The sequence below is a fragment of the Dendropsophus ebraccatus genome, chromosome 4 (assembly GCF_027789765.1).
Source record: "Dendropsophus ebraccatus isolate aDenEbr1 chromosome 4, aDenEbr1.pat, whole genome shotgun sequence".
NCBI lineage: Eukaryota > Metazoa > Chordata > Amphibia > Anura > Hylidae > Dendropsophus > Dendropsophus ebraccatus.
In genome coordinates this window covers 61,780,001-61,796,355 of record NC_091457.1, presented here as the reverse complement: position 1 = coordinate 61,796,355, position 16,355 = coordinate 61,780,001, and the positions used below count along the sequence as shown (strand labels likewise).

Sequence of the window (16,355 nt, the reverse complement as noted above, 5' to 3'; positions counted from 1 at the left end):
AAGAGCGAAATATGTCCCTTTAAGAGCAAAATCGGTCCCGTTAAGAGCGACCTTGGTCCCTTTAAGAGCAAAATGGCTCCCTTTAAGAGCGAAATATGTCCCTTTAAAAGCAAAATCGGTCCCTTTAAGAGCGACCTTGGTCCCTTTAAGAGCAAAATGGCTCCCTTTAAGAGCGAAATATGTCCCTTTAAGAGCAAAATGGCTCCCTTTAAGAGCAAAATATGTCCCTTTAAGGGCAAAATGGGTCCCTTTACGAGCAACCTGGGTCCCTTTAAGAGCGACCTAGGTCCCTTTAAGAGCGAAATATGTCCCTTTAAGGGCAAAATGGGTCCCTTTAAGAGCAACCTAGGTCCCTTTAAGAGCAAAATGGGTCCCTTTAAGAGCGAAATATGTCCCTTTAAGAGCAAAATCGGTCCCTTTAAGAGCAACCTGGGTCCCTTTAAAAGCAAAATATGTCCCTTTAAGGGCAAAATGGGTCCCTTTAAGAGCAACCTGGGTCCCTTTAAGAGCAAAATGGGTCCCTTTAAGAGCAAAATGGGTCCCTTTAAGAGCGACCTTGGTCCCTTTAAAAGCGAAATATGTCCCTTTAAGGGCAAAATGGGTCCCTTTAAGAGCTAAATATGTCCCTTTAAGAGCAACCTAGGTCCCTTTAAGAGCAAAATGGGCCCCTTTAAGAGCGAAATATGTCCTTTTAAGAGCAAAATATGTCCCTTTAAGAGCAACCTAGGTCCCTTTAAGAGCAAAATGGGTCCCTTTAAGAGCGAAATATGTCCCTTTAAGAGCAACCTAGGTCCCTTTAAGAGCGAAATATGTCCCTTTAAGGGCAAAAAGGGTCCCTTTAAGAGCGACCTGGGTCCCTTTAAGAGCGAAATATGTCCCTTTAAGAGCAACCTGGGTCCCTTTAAGAGCGAAATATGTCCCTTTTAGAGCGAAATATGTCCCTTTAAGAGCAAAATCGGTCCCTTTAAGAGCGACCTTGGTCCCTTTAAGAGCGAATTATGTCCCTTTAAGAGCAAAATGGGTCCCTTTAAGAGCAACCTGGGTCCCTTTAAGAGCGACCTGTGTCCCTTTAAGAGCGACCTGGGTCCCTTTAAGAGCGAAATATGTCCCTTTAAGAGCAAAATGGGTCCCTTTAAGAGCAACCTGGGTCCCTTTAAGAGCAAAATATGTCCCTTTAAGAGCGACCTGGGTCCCTTTAAGAGTGACATGGGTCCCTTTAAGAGCAACCTGGGTCCCTTTAAGAGCGAAATATGTCCCATTAAGAGCAAAATGGGTCCCTTTAAGAGCGAAATATGTCCCTTTAAGAGCGACCTGGGTCCCTTTAAGAGCAAAATGGGTCCCTTTAAGAGCGACCTGGGTCCCTTTAAGAGCGAAATATGTCCCTTTAAGTGCAAAATCGGTCCCTTTAAGAGCGACCTTGGTCCCTTTAAGAGCAAAATATGTCCCTTTAAGAGCGAAATGGGTCCCTTTAAGAGCGACCTGGGCCCCTTTAAGAGCGACCTGGGCCCCTTTAAGAGCGACCTGGGTCCCTTTAAGAGCGACCTGGGTCCCTTTAAGAGCGACCTGGGTCCCTTTAATGAGCGACCTGGGTCCCTTTAAATAGCGACCTGGGTCCCTTTAAAGAGCGACCTGGGTCCCTTTAAAGAGCGACCTGGGTCCCTTTAAAGAGCGACCTGGGTCCCTTTAAAGAGCGACCTGGGTCCCTTTAAAGAGCGACCTGGGTCCCTTTAAAGAGCGACCTGGGTCCCTTTAAAGAGCGACCTGGGTCCCTTTAAAGAGCGACCTGGGTCCCTTTAAAGAGCGACCTGGGTCCCTTTAAAGAGCGACCTGGGTCCCTTTAAAGAGCGACCTGGGTCCCTTTAAAGAGCGACCTGGGTCCCTTTAAAGAGCGACCTGGGTCTCTTAAAGGGATCCAAGTCGCTCTTAAAGGGATCCATGTAGCTCTTAAAGGGATCCATGTAGCTCTTAAATGGACCCAAGTCGCTCTTATTGGGACGGGACCCATGTCGCTCTTAAAGGAATGGGATCCAAGTTTCTCTTAAAGGGAAGTCACTGTTAAAGGGGCGCTCTTTTCAAGCACTATGTATTTTCCTGGAAATGCAAATCTAGTTATTATTGGGAAGCTGAGCTGGGACTGGTTGCTATGGGCAACAAGAAGTATCTTTCTATAAGACATTATAAGAAATGTCGTCAGTCACCCCCTGATCCAACAGGACCAGAAAGAGCTGATAACAGAGAATTATAGCAGTTTTGCTATTAGATTTATGTTACTCAATGGTAACAAACATAAAGTACAAACCATCCAACAATGGAGCTTGACACATGTCATAGAGAGAGCGCTGCTGTGATCCCTATATATGAGCCAGAGAGAAAAGAAGCTGCAAACATCAGCCTGTGTGTATTACTTAGCCAGTCATCCCTAAGGAAGCCCTGTAATACCACATGTGTCCGGAGGAGGAAGCAGAAGCACCCCCACCCCTATAACAGCCCAGAGGAAGGATAACTCCTGTAAGGCCGGGTTCACACATGGCATAATTCCTGCACGTACTGCTCAGATTCAGAAAGTTTTATTAAAGTTTTAGTTTACATTTAATGGCATAAATTCTAAGCTCCCCCCTCCCGGCTTCATGATGTGTGATGAGGTCTCAGCAGGGAAGAGGGAAGAGCTACATATCTGGACTCTACAAGCTGTCTGGCTCCATTGACTCCAGCTTCGGGATTGGAGCTGTTTACATTTCTAACGGGTGCCCCAGTGCTCCTAATGGTCACACGGTCTCACCAAATAATGCAAATGCATAATGTTTCACTATAATATTTCCACAGTCAGTGGCATTCTGATGCTCTTATTGGAATGAATAGAAAGTGACCTCCACTCCATACAAAACATTGAACGTCCAGCAAGACTGAGTTTCTGTCCCTCGGTACTGGGAAAGGACAAAAAAAGTAGGCAATAACTCTGTGGTGGAAAAGGGAAATGCACTGCAGAGTACATCATGTACATGGCTAATAGGCCAACAAACAAAATTTTATAGGAGTACTTCTTTAATGTTCCCAGGATAACTTCCTTAATAGCTGCATAAGTGTACTGAGCCATAACAGGGTTCCTATAAAGAAGAATGGTGTCTCTTCTGTATCTTTGTTTACTTCAGATTTTTTACCTATTGCATCTAGGGCAATATGGCTATGTACACCACTGAGGAACCCTATAGAACCCTAAATCATACATCCTCTATGCACTGCCCCACAGCGTCAAGCTTCCTCTGTGAGCAAGAGGTCTTTATAAAAGGGAAAAAAAAACTAACACAGTGTGTAGTGTCATATTGTGTCCTTATTCCAAACTACATTGATATATTTAGGTGTGTTCAGAACAAACAAGTCAGTCCCTCATCTTTACTTGTATTGGAGTCAGAATGTTCTCATTCTGAATACAGAGTAAACTTGTCATTGTCTCACCAAACCGCAGATCAAAATCAATTATGTAAGCTGTCAGTGCAGGCCGATGTGTGTGCGGAATAAGCAGGGTTTATTGCATAGACAAAGGATGGTTTTGGCAATGAAAATCAGAACTTGCTGCTCTAAAATGAATTAAAGTTTTGGGGTTTACATGGCAAGGCACATTTAGGCTTCTTTCTTATATTGAGGCATTTTAAGCAAGCCATGTAAAATCATAAGGTTTTTTTTTAATGTAGTATAGTGGTTCAAGTGTAATTTATATGTTTTCCTGGCATTTTTCTAGACCTATAGAAAGCATATGGGTATAAAAAACAACATACCAAGAGCTTGCTGGATAAAAAAGGCCTCCGACCACAAAACCACAACACAAACTCTGTACTTAAAGGGAATGTGTCGGCAAGTAAAAAAATTTTTTGAAAGTGTTAAAAGTGATTTTGTTATTTTTTTTTGTTAATTTATATGTGTTTTTTATTTTTTTTACATGTAAGGAAATATGAAAAATTAACGATCGAATTTTCCATATTTCCCAGTGATGGCCACCAGGGGGAGCTCCAGCAGGAAACTGCTGGTAAAAGCAGCCTGAAATAGGGATGCTGAAAAAAAGAGGCAGTCCCTGCTCAGCTGCTGTGACATCATCACCTCCCCCCTCTTTTCACAAAAGAACAAAGAGGAGAAAGGTGATATTATGTGTACTGTTGGGCAGAGCCATTTTGTTGTTGTCTGCACAGCAGTACAGATACAAGAAGCATGTCCCTAGCCGATAATACACCTCAGCTGCTGCAGAACCTCCTAATACACCTCAACTCGCTGCAGAACCACATACAGCCACCCATCCCCCGAATGCACATAGTATTGTTGTTACACTCATACAGACAACTCATGTCACACATTACACAGGTAGAGGGTATACATATACAGGAGAGTAAAGGCACCAGAGTATTGTTCTCTGGTGTCCGCTGTGTCACACATTACACAGATAGGGTGCGTGCACACTACGGAATTGCCGCGTATAACCCGCGGCGTATTCCGTTGCTCATCTCCGCACGCGGCGGCGCGCATTTCCGCCCGTGACATAGACACCGTTTTGTGCACGGGCGGATTCTGCATTCCGTCAAAAGAATTGACATGTCTATGGCACGGGCGGGGACGAGCGACGGAATACGCCGCGGGTTATACGCGGCATTTCCGTAGTGTGCACGCAGCCATAGATAGATAGAAAGATAGATAGATAGGAGATAGATAGAGATGTGTGTGTGTGTATATATATATATATGTGTGTATGGCTATGTTCACATAACGTCATTTTGTAGTAAAGAACAGATGCTGATTGCAATTGCCTCAGTGTCCGTTCTTTACTGCAGGGGTGGCATTGCATTGAAGTCAATGCAATGTCGCCCGTTGTGTTGACATAGCGTTATTCTAACGCCCGATCTTTAGAACGGGCGTTAGAATAATGTTCCTGGACATTATTTCCGGACACTGTTCACTGAACAGCGTCTGGAAACATCAGCTGTTCACACAGCGCAATGTGCAGTACGGCCGCACATTGCACTGGAGTGAATGGCTAATTGATTTGCGGGCACAGCCACCAAATCAATTGTGAATAAAGAACGTTCCTGCATCTGATACGGATGCAACGGATGCTGTTGAACATAGTGTGAACGTAGCCTAGGGCCATGTTCACACTATGTATATATCCGGCCGCATATTTTCACGGCCGGATATATACGTGTTAAACTCCGGCCGGAGATTTACGCTAGTTGCGGCCGGCTACATACGGACCGTACGTAGTCTACTTACGCTTCCCGAGCGGCATATGTAGTGATCTGACAGCGGTCTTTTACTTGGAAAGCTTCGCCTAGCCCCGGACACCCCACAGAACCTTTTGAAACGGCAAAGAAGAGTGGAAAAAAGAAGAAATCACCACTCCGTACGGGACCGCATGTTACGCTACGCGCGTAAGTTACAGCATTTCCGTCCGGAAACAATGGTCTGGTTCATTTTTTACGTCGCCGTATACGATCCTGGCGTAAGTTCTTACGTAGTGTGAACTGTGCAGCCGGGATCAAATACTTTACATTGTACGCAAACTACGTAAGTCTCCGGCCGCTTATTCACGGAACACGCTACGGCTGGAAACTTACGTAGTGTGAACATAGCCTTAATGTGTGTATGGCTAGGTTCACAAAACGTCAATAAACGGCTGCCAAAAAACGGCCGTTTTTGCCACAATTTTACTGACTGCAATGGCAATGCATTGAAGTCAATGGGAGGACGGACGTCCAATGCACACACCGCATTGAAAAACGGCCGTGTGTGCATTGGACGTCCGTCCTCCCATTGACTTCAATGTATTGCCATTGCAGTCAAATTGCAGCAATAATGGCAGTTTCTTAGCGGCCGTTTATTGACGTTGTGTGAACGTAGCCTATATGTGTGTCTATATATATATATATATATATATAAGTAAGAATATAGGGCTGGACGGCACTGTGTGGCACTGTGGCTCAGGTGGGTGCTTCAACCTCAGTGGACGGACTCCAGGACCACCTTAGTAATGAAAGAAACCGAGAAGAGGCAGCACTCCAATATGTGGTGAAAAACGGAAGATAATTTATTCACCCATCAATGTGCAACGTTTCGATCTCCCAATGAGATCTTGCTTGAAAAAGATCTCATTGGGAGATCGAAACGTTGCACATTGATGGGTGAATAAATTATCTTCCGTTTTTCACCACATATTGGAGTGCTGCCTCTTCTCGGTTTCTATATATATATATGTATATGTGTGTGTGTATGTACAGGCTATTGTTCGCTGGAAGAGGCTGGGGTGACGGGGGAGGCTGGAAGAGACTGGGGTGGCGGGGGGAGGCTGGAAGAGGCTGGGGTGACGGGGGGAGGCTGGAAGAGGCTGGGGTGACAGGAGGGAGAAGCTGGAGGAGGCTGGGGTGACAGGAGGGAGAGGCTGGGATGACAGGAGGGAGAGGCTGGGGTGACAGGGGAGGGGGAGGCTGTGGTGACAGGAGGGAGAGGCTGGGGTGACAAGAGGGAGAGGCTGGGGTGACAGGGGAGGCTGAGGCTGGGGTGACAGGGGAGGCTGAGGCTGGGGTGACAGGAGGGAGAGGCTGGAGGAGGCTGGGGTGACAGGAGGGAGAGGCTGGGGTGACAAGAGGGAGAGTCTGGGGTGACAGGGGAGGCTGAGGCTGGGGTGACAGGAGGGAGAGGCTGGAGGAGGCTGGGGTGACAGGAGGGAGAGGCTGGAGGAGGCTGGGGTGACAGGAGGGAGAGGCTGGAGGAGGCTGGGGTGACAGGAGGGAGAGGCTGGGGTGACAGGAGGGAGAGGCTGGAGGAGGCTGGGGTGACAGGAGGGAGAGGCTGGAGGAGGCTGGGGTGACAGGAGGGAGAGGCTGGGGTGACAGGAGGGAGAGGCTGGAGGAGGCTGGGGTGACAGGAGGGAGAGGCTGGGGTGACAGGAGGGAGAGGCTGGAGGAGGCTGGGGTGACAGGAGGGAGAGGCTGGGGTGACAAGAGGGAGAGGCTGGGGTGACAGGGGAGGCTGAGGCTGGGGTGACAGGAGGGAGAGGCTGGAGGAGGCTGGGGTGACAGGAGGGAGAGGCTGGAGGAGGCTGGGGTGACAGGAGGGAGAGGCTGGAGGAGGCTGGGGTGACAGGAGGGAGAGGCTGGGGTGACAGGAGGGAGAGGCTGGAGGAGGCTGGGGTGACAGGAGGGAGAGGCTGGAGGAGGCTGGGGTGACAGGAGGGAGAGGCTGGGGTGACAGGAGGGAGAGGCTGGAGGAGGCTGGGGTGACAGGAGGGAGAGGCTGGGGTGACAGGAGGGAGAGGCTGGAGAAGGCTGGGGTGACAGGAGGGAGAGGCTGGGGTGACAGGAGGGAGAGGCTGGAGAAGGCTGGGGTGACAGGGGAGGGGAGGCTGGGGTGACAGGGGGAGCAACTGGTGGTGGTGGGGGCACGGATAGCAACCGGGGGGGGGGGGGGGGGCACGAGGATAAGGCAGGGCAGAGGCTCCCCAGTACAGTTAGAGGGCCGCGTTGAGCTTCCCCCCACTAACCGTTCAGCACACCGCCGGCGACGCCGCAGGCCAGGCAGGGGTGGTCTGGGTAGGACAGTCCCCCCCCGTACAGTCACCGGGCAGCTGTGAGCTTCGAGCACGGACAGGCTGTAATACACCGTCCCGGAAGCTCACAGCTGCAGCCCCTCGGTGCACGGACTTCTCTCCTGCTCTGCAACAATGATTTCACCGAGCAGGAGAGAAGTCCGTGCACAGAGTGGCTGCAGCTGTGAGCTTCCGGGACGGTGTATTACAGCCTGTCCGTGCTCGAAGCTCACAGCTGCCCGGTGACTGTACGGGGGGGGACTGTCCTACCCAGACCACCCCTGCCTGGCCTGCGGCGTCGCCGGCGGTGCGCTGAACGGTTGGTGGGGGGATGCGGGGGAGGGGGGGGGGAGAGCTGCACAGTGTTCTCCAGCACACTCACTGTGCGGTCTCTCTCTCCTCCCCTCTCGTGCCTCTTGCTGGCCAGTGGCTTCACGAAAATGGCCCCACCACCCTGCCCCATGTACTTCAGCTGTGTACTGCGCATGTCTATGCACATGCGCAGTACACAGTGATGGAGCCTCCAGTGTGAGTGAACCAGACGGACTCCGTCGGTTCACTCCAATGTTCTGGAGGTGCCGTATAGTGTCTGTGTGTGTGTCGTGAAATGACGTCACACACAGACACTATAAACATGGCAGCCCCCTGTGCAGGCATCAAATTGATTAAAAAACACTCAAGCACCATGTAAAAAAAAAAAAAAAAAAATAGAACACACTTATTTTCTCTAAATACCTTTTATTAAAAAAAAATCAAAAATGTGACACTGTCCCTTTAAACCAATTGTAGTTTGACACCATTCAGTTTACCATGAAATGTACAGCCTAATGCAGCACTTTTACACTGAACTAATCTGTAAAATTGACATTCTATTTGTTAAATGTGGAGTAAATGTAAATGTAGAGTAATGTAAAGTTAACATGAGAGCCACGGAGGCCTTCACAAGGCCATGTTAACTGATCAGCACCCTGTGATTTCATAGCGGTGATGCCGATTGGATGCTTAATAGAGTGGGCACCTATAAGACAACCACTTAAATGACATGATCGCTGTTGATTGATGCATTTAGGGAGTTAAATGACTGGCTTCAATGAGATTGCTGATGTCAGTCATTAGCAGCGAGTGTCTGCTGTGTATAGAGGTGGCGCATACTCCACTTCCTGTTTTGTAGAGAAAATATTTTAGTAGCTTTTCTATCATCCCTGCAGTCACTGCACAGTGATCTCTACACAGGTCACAGAGCATACCTAATTATTTCTTCCATAGAAGAGAAAAGAATCCATTCTTCCTATCAGGGGCGTAGCTAGGATTCACGGGGCCCCATAGCAAAATGTTTTAAGGGGCCCCCCTCCCCTAAACACAACACAAAGCACTGCGTGTGTATGTATATATGTATATATATATATATATATATATATATATATATATATATATATATAGTTTAATGCTGGTGCACTGATAACCCCTGACCTCTGCACGGAGCTCTGCACATTTCTACTTGATTGCCAGCTGGAGAACAGAAGTCAGAGGTTATCAGAGCAGTGAAGCAGAGGTCTCTGTCTTCTGCTTGTTAACCCTTTTTTGTGTTGCAGCATGTAAGTAACCATTGGGTCACTTACAGACTGCAGTACATAAGGGGTTAAGCAGAAGGACACACACTCTTACCTTCTCACCCGGGCCCCCCTCCTGCACGGGCCCCATAGCAACCGCCTACCCTGCCTCTATGGTAGCTACGCCACTGCTTCCTATGTCCGTGGGGCTTGTTTAAACCATATCTATAAATGCTGTTAAAGCAGCTCAGGTGGCAGCTCCCATAATAATAAGCTAAAATTAAAAGAGATTAGAAAAGAAAACATGTTACAGTATCTGGGTGCAATCACAAAAACTTGTCAACCATGTTATACTTAGTGCAGGCTAGTGGTGGGGGGAACGGGACAGTGCATTACACGGAAATTTAAAGGTCTCCCAGTGTCGTGCAACCCTAGGGCATGCAATAGATATTTTTGCTATAGTTCTGTTCAAGAGCCAGAATATTGGAAACAATACGTTTTTAAAACCGCAATGGTCTGTAAAATTCTGTATTTTAAACACCCCCCCTCCAAAAAAAAAAAAGAAAAACTGAAAAGAAAACAACCCCAGAAACTGCACAAATCTTTCCATTATGATTTTGCCCTGTCACTTCCACTCTTGATTGTGGTTGAAAATCTACTGACCAAGATACTGACAGAAATAATATGTGTGAACATGCTGCTGTAGTATTTTTTTTCCAGCTTTGTGGTAGTTATAAGGTTATTTGATGTCTCGCTGGTAGCACAAAATACAAATGTAAACAAGAAATAAAAAATTTTTAAATGCAGAAGAAAGTGTCAGTACAGAAGCCATGTTTATGTATGAGATTTACAAGCAGATGATAGGAAGCGCAGAGTGTCTGGGCTTGTTTGCTTTAAAACAATAAAATGACATTTAGAAACCCAGCAGATGTAAACTAGATAGCTGCCTCTTATATGGCAAAAGTCACCGTTTGCACTAGAACCCCAAAGGGTCACATTTTGGATTTGAGGTTGAACATGACATTTGTGTAAAAAAAAAAAGTGCACTTGGAAGGTGAGGCACTAATGGAAGACTTTCTGTTCTTTCTTGTCTTGGTCCAACTGATCATAGGGGTCTTTGATACTTTCATGGTATGTATTTGGACTAGTGGATTGGCTGGGACTTGTAGCCATAATATTGGTTAAGAAATGTACCGTTATTATGCGTATGTGAACTCAGCGTTGAGGCCAGAAGCAGGATTTCCTGGTTGTCACCCTCAAACCACTTTACAGTGAGATGAACTAAGCTGCAGAGAAACCCCAGGTTGCAGCCCCTTATAGAGTCTTAAACTGGCAGAAGTAGCACAGCAGTAATGTAGTATGTGGACACTCCTCAGAGTATGAACACAGAAGAAGGACAACAGTTACCAGATGACCAGAGCCAGTTTATAAAGTGTACCTGTCACGAAGTATGTTTACACGATCAGTACGAAAGCCATTTAGCTGCTGGAAGTTTGGGTATCCGTGAATACGACCATGCTGGGTTGGTACTGTGCACAAGCCAAACTGGATCAGATTGGGGATGGGGTGCATTATCGACTGAATGGCTATCATGCCAGTCATGTCACCATACTTTGTGACAGGTACACTTTAATGCACCTAATAAAGAATCTGAGCAAGTAACCTGGAGTTAAGACAATATGAGAGAAATCAGGCCTGACAGGCTTATTTAGAACCAAGTAGCAACTATGCTTAGAACCAGGAAAGATTAAACACTGCTAGCAGACACTGGAGAAGAAAATGTACAGACCTACATGGACACTTGGGGGGGGGGGGATGTAACAAGAACAAGTCAAACCTTTTTTTTATGGACCTCTTTGCAAAGGGTCGCAGGAGAAAAGGAGAGGGCATTCCACAAAGTGTTACCAAAAAGGTGGGGTAATACAATTGACTAAAATGTCTCTGTATGCTAGAACATTTCCCTGCCCTGGAAATAAGGGGCCCAGCCCAAATCTGGTCAGACGATCCCATACTATTATGCCTTCCCCCAAGTTTACAGTATGCATAGTGCATTCTAGTAGTTAGAACTAAGTGATATCCATTCATCACTTCAGAGACCATATTGTCCAGTGGTCCACTGTCTGGACCACTTTTGGCAGGTACTACCCACTGCATACCAGGGACACCACACAGGGACTCCAGTCATGTAGCCATCACAATTTTTCCCTTGTTATGCTGCGTTTACACAGGCAGATTTATCTGACAGATTTTTGAAGCTAAAGCCAGGAACAGACCATAAACAGGGAACGGGTCATAAAGGAAAGGCTGAGATTTCTGCTCTTTTCAAATCCATTCCTGGCTTTGGCTTCCAAAATCTGTCAGATAAATCTGCCTGTGTAAACACACCATTAAAGTTGCTCATATACAATACACTTGACAATTTTTCCAACACATCAACTTCAAGAGGCGACTATTCACTTATGGCCTGTTTACATGGATCGATAATTCGCCCAATCAATCATTTATCGATTTTGAACCAACGATTTTATTTTGATAACGATCAGCATTTAGACAAAGATAAATCTTCTGTGCTTGGAACATGTGAATGCCCCCATAAGACCTCTCTTCCAGAGTAGTCCATAAAAACCCATGCATTTCTAATTACACAGTAGAGATAATTAAGTACAATTAACAATGTGTTTTTTATAACGATCAGCATTTAGACGGAATGATATATCGTTTGAAAAAATCGTTTTTGCGATTGTTTTAAGATCACTTAAGCCCACCTCACACATTAGGATGAATCTGTGAAAGACCGTTTGGATGAAGCGATCTGCGAATGTTTTGCGAACAACCAACAACAATTTGAGAACATGTTGAAAGACCACGATGAACGATTTCTCGCTCCTCGCTTGATCGTTCGCTGTGTTTACACAAGCTGATTATTTCTCAAATGCGATTGTTATTCAAACCAGAATTACTCTGTGTAAACGGACAATAAGTGGCTAATATTAAACCATTAACAGCTGATATTGCTAAGCTAGTCAATTCTTTTAAGTCGTTTTAATGTTATGGCTGATTGGTGTATATACACTCACACATATTACACCATATGCCATTAAACCCCTACACATACAGTACATTCACACAGAATTAGATGCAGGTTCTATACTGTGGAATACATTTTTTTTTTAACTTATTCAGGCTTACAAGTTGCATTCAACAATGCAACAACCTCACTAAACAATGGATATATTGATTGATATAGTATAACTGATGGTATTAATATCATCATGTTTAGTATACCATAGCACAGAATACTTTACAGTTATTGTTATTTGACTATATTCTTCACAGGCCGAAGACACAAAATTGACTCTGTAACCTGATATTCACTCCAATAAAAATGGCAATTTCCTTTGCTCTCCACCAGCCCAGCCGTGAGTGCTTATAGCACTGAATATTGCTCATCTTATTGAAGAACAGGTGAAATGACATGCTTTCTATAAAATTGCAACATTATAGGAAGGTGCTTTGTTCGGGTAACATTTGTACTGGTAAGGTCAGCATATTTATGAGATTACCACAGAGCTCACCATTTTTAGACAATGTGGTTGTGAAAGAGGATGGCTGTTTCGAGCTGTGCACACAGCTTGTTTTTGACATTGTGTAAAACTGGGTGTGCAGAGGAAGTTCTGCAAATCTTAGGAGATGAAACTGATAGCATTTATTCGGCGGGCTGTGTTGGGACCTTAGAGCCAGCTTGGTAATTTTTTTGAGGAGATGTATATGGGACTACAGGCTTTAATTTGCAGTAAAAGGCATGTTTATATTCTCTGCAATGCTGGTCCTGTGTGCACATTACATTGCGGCTAAAGTCATCTGTTAGGTGAGTAGTGTAATTTGCTCATTTTTACACTTAGTATATTTAATATACATTACACGTCATTTAATGCTCTAATGGACCCTATCCTTAAATGATATTATACCTCTCTTTATAGTGGATTTAGATGGAATCTATTGCTCTCTGTAAATGTCTATTTCAGCCTGGGGACAGGGAGACTCTGTGATAGGAAGTTAAAAATAACATGTCTGCCCCGTATTTGTTGCATCTAGATCTGTATCTTGCTTGTTCTGATACTATATCTGGCTATTCCCGTGTTTTCAGACTCCCAACCAAGGCTCCATGGACCCCTTCTTTGCATATTCAAATTTTATAAGGGGCAATGTGTCAATGGAGACTCGAGTGAGTACTCCACTGTTTTTTTTTTTTTGTCACTGATCTCCCTGAGCTCAGTGATTGCTGTGTTTTGTTGGTCTACTCTTTATTGCCCCTGTTAGCCAAAATCCTTCTCTACACTGACAAGGGTCAATGCCCCGAAACAGCTGTCTGTGGATGGATGCTTGTCTTTGGTAATCCTTTATGATGTCGCAATACTTGCAACTGAGTTAGACTTTGACAGAAAAGATGCCACCCTGGTATTTCCGTATGTGTCCCAATATTTGCAACCCATTAGGGCTTAAGGGGCAATGTATCAGCATGGTTTAGGTGATCTCCCCACTGGGAGGCACCCCTTGGCAACAGGCTTCCTTCCCTGGAGGGATATCTGGCTATTCATGTGTTTTGAGACATGTGTGCCCCCTGCTGGACACTGCATAGGAATTACAACTGATTCGTGACGTCACGGTTTTGGACAGAATTCTAACACTCCATGATCTACTAAATTATGGAAAAAAGCAGTATTTGTGCATTTCCCATAATTAATGTATATTAGAAATTTGTCTAACTTTCCATAAGTAATAACATATTAAAAAATACTTTTGGCTGAACTTCTCCTTTAACGTATAGGAATACTTACAGCAGTGCTAATTTGTCTAATAATTTATGGTAAATGAATATCAGTTTGTTGAAAGATCTAAAGATTGTTATTATTCAGTCTGTAACAGACCTATTGCAGCCATTCGATACCTGGTCGGCCACTCCACTTGTTGCCTGGTATATCCTTTTTGCGCTAACAGCCTATTGCTATCACTACAATAAATGACAAAAGAGATTCCTCATTTTCCATTATCCATCGTCTGATTCAGTAAACTGTGAAAAGGTGAGATCATTTTGTGTTCACAAAATACATTTTATTCCCCCCCCTCCTCCCTCCAATTGCCCGTGCTTTACTGTGCTGTTCAGGAACACTCAGCAAGTATCAAGTTCATGGCCTGTTTTGTTCCAGGTACTGACATCAAATACCACCTCCATTGTCTGTCTATAAGCAGATCTTATTATCTCAGCAAACTGTACTTGCACTTTATAAATTCACATTGCTAATCCCCGTGATGCAAAAAGTAACATTAAAACATTTGGCCTCATTTTGTGTAAAACTTGTATTGTGTGGCTTAAGGTCCTGTTACACGAAGCGATAATCTGCCCAATAAGGCAGATTCAGCAGATTATTGCTCCGTGTAATAAGGACACAATCAGCCAAAGGAACGATCATTGGCTGTTCATTGTCATCCAACATGTTGAAAAATCATTTGCTGCTGACCGCGCATTGCTACGTGTAACAGTGATGTGTGGCCGATAGCTGATGAATGGATACCCTCCCCAACTTTTTACATACCTGTCCCTGCAGCCCTTATTGAGCCATGTAATAAGCTCAGTAAGCGAGCACCAATCTAGCAGATCTGTGCTCGCTTACATTAGTGATCAGGCTGCATAATATGGCCTTTAAACAACTTTGACCCATCGAAACATGACCTCCATTCATCTATTCCACTAGAAATCTGAAGGTCTTATGTCCCTGTTAGTCTCAGAATAAAGAAGCCTTAATTTGGTCTGCAACAGCGCTGGACATCATTCCCCTTCTTAATACTTAGGCACATGGTACATGTCAAAGTAACATATATTGTACATGAATGACAGGTCCTGAGATTTCTCAGAAGAGCGATGCTCATTGTTGGTGTGTTTGGTGATGGACAGATGTCACTATGAACACCCTTACTAGTCTCTGGCTACGCAGCCCCATATGCAACAAGCTTTGATCTTCTGTGTGTTCTGTCACTAACTAACTCAGTAGTGCTCTTCTCTGAGATCAGACAAGGGAGAATAGACTTGGGTGACCATAACCATGTTGCTGGCTCTCTTGATTGTTCTTCCTTGGAACACTTTTGGTAGGTACAAACCACTGCATAGATCCTTTTGGTTGCCCTTCAACTTTCAGCATGTTTTTTTTTTTTTTTTCTTAAACTTGTTTTATTGAGAATCTTTATGACATCTGTCAGTGGTTTTATAGTATTCCGAGCAGCCTATACTAAAACTATATTTTTCTTTTGTATGTAAACTTTCCCTATAATTCTAACCCCTGGGATTAAGCATTCAAAGTTTCCTAAATATCGCTGAATGAGTATTTTTTTATTTCAATCCAAAAAAAGGGCAATACAACAGTGTCATACCAGATGGGTTTGCCAGCAGCTTAACTAACCTAGGGACAAAGGGTGGGCATGTTGAAATCCATCTTACCAGTTCCTTCAGATGTCCCCACCCATATGCCCAATCTGTATGGGCATCTAAGAGAGAACCGGTGGCTTCTGTGGACCAGTCTGTTTTACTATTCCCCAAAAAATAAAAATTGTGGAACTTCTTTTCCTATAGCTTCTTCAGCTGAAGTGTCTTTCCAAGAATGGAGCAGTATCTTGCTCTTTTTTACCATCCCAAGTGACAAAAAGTAGAGGCTGCAAATGGTAAGGAATTGGCACAAACAGAACAGGGAGGATGCCCTCAGTCATATGACAATGTTCTGATAAGTATTAGTACATAAAGAAAACTACAGGACCTCCTTTGTCACAAGTCTGAGGATGCTGAGAATTTATTGCTTTATACAGGCTACTAATCCCTTACATTAAAGGGGTATTCCCCCAAAAATTACTTTTCCATTAATACATTACCCACCCGTAGCTTTCCATCTTTCCAATATAAAGCTATTACGGATTCTGCACAGTTCTGCTGTTATCTAGATGCATCCACCCCCAGGGATTGCATAGAATCATCAGCTCTCAGTCCAACCTGACACGCTCCCTGCTCCTGGCCCCAACCCTCCGAGACGGCATCACGTGTCCTCCATCTCTTCAATGGGCTGGATTAGCGCTTCTAACCCAGTCCACGGAAGAGAGGGAGAACAGTGAGACGCTGACAGCTGCAGCTGTCTGCCTCTCTGACAGCAGCCCCCCCCAACCCCCCTGATCTCACCCCACTGTGTATCCCCCCTCAC

General features: G+C 45.0%; 1 protein-coding gene across 2 annotated transcripts in view; it reads left to right on the top strand.

Annotated features, from left to right (window-relative positions):
• Positions 1 to 16,355, top strand: part of ADCY7 (adenylate cyclase 7) — a 112,696-nt gene that overhangs the window by 13,327 nt on the left and 83,014 nt on the right. Inside the window, exon 1 of one of the 2 annotated variants that reach the window (XM_069965940.1) lies at positions 12,823 to 12,982. The exons of the other annotated variant lie outside the window; for it this stretch is intronic. The gene's annotated coding sequence lies outside the window, so the exon portion shown is untranslated. Of the gene's footprint in view, positions 1 to 12,822; positions 12,983 to 16,355 lie in introns of those variants that run through there. 2 annotated transcript variants of the gene reach the window in all.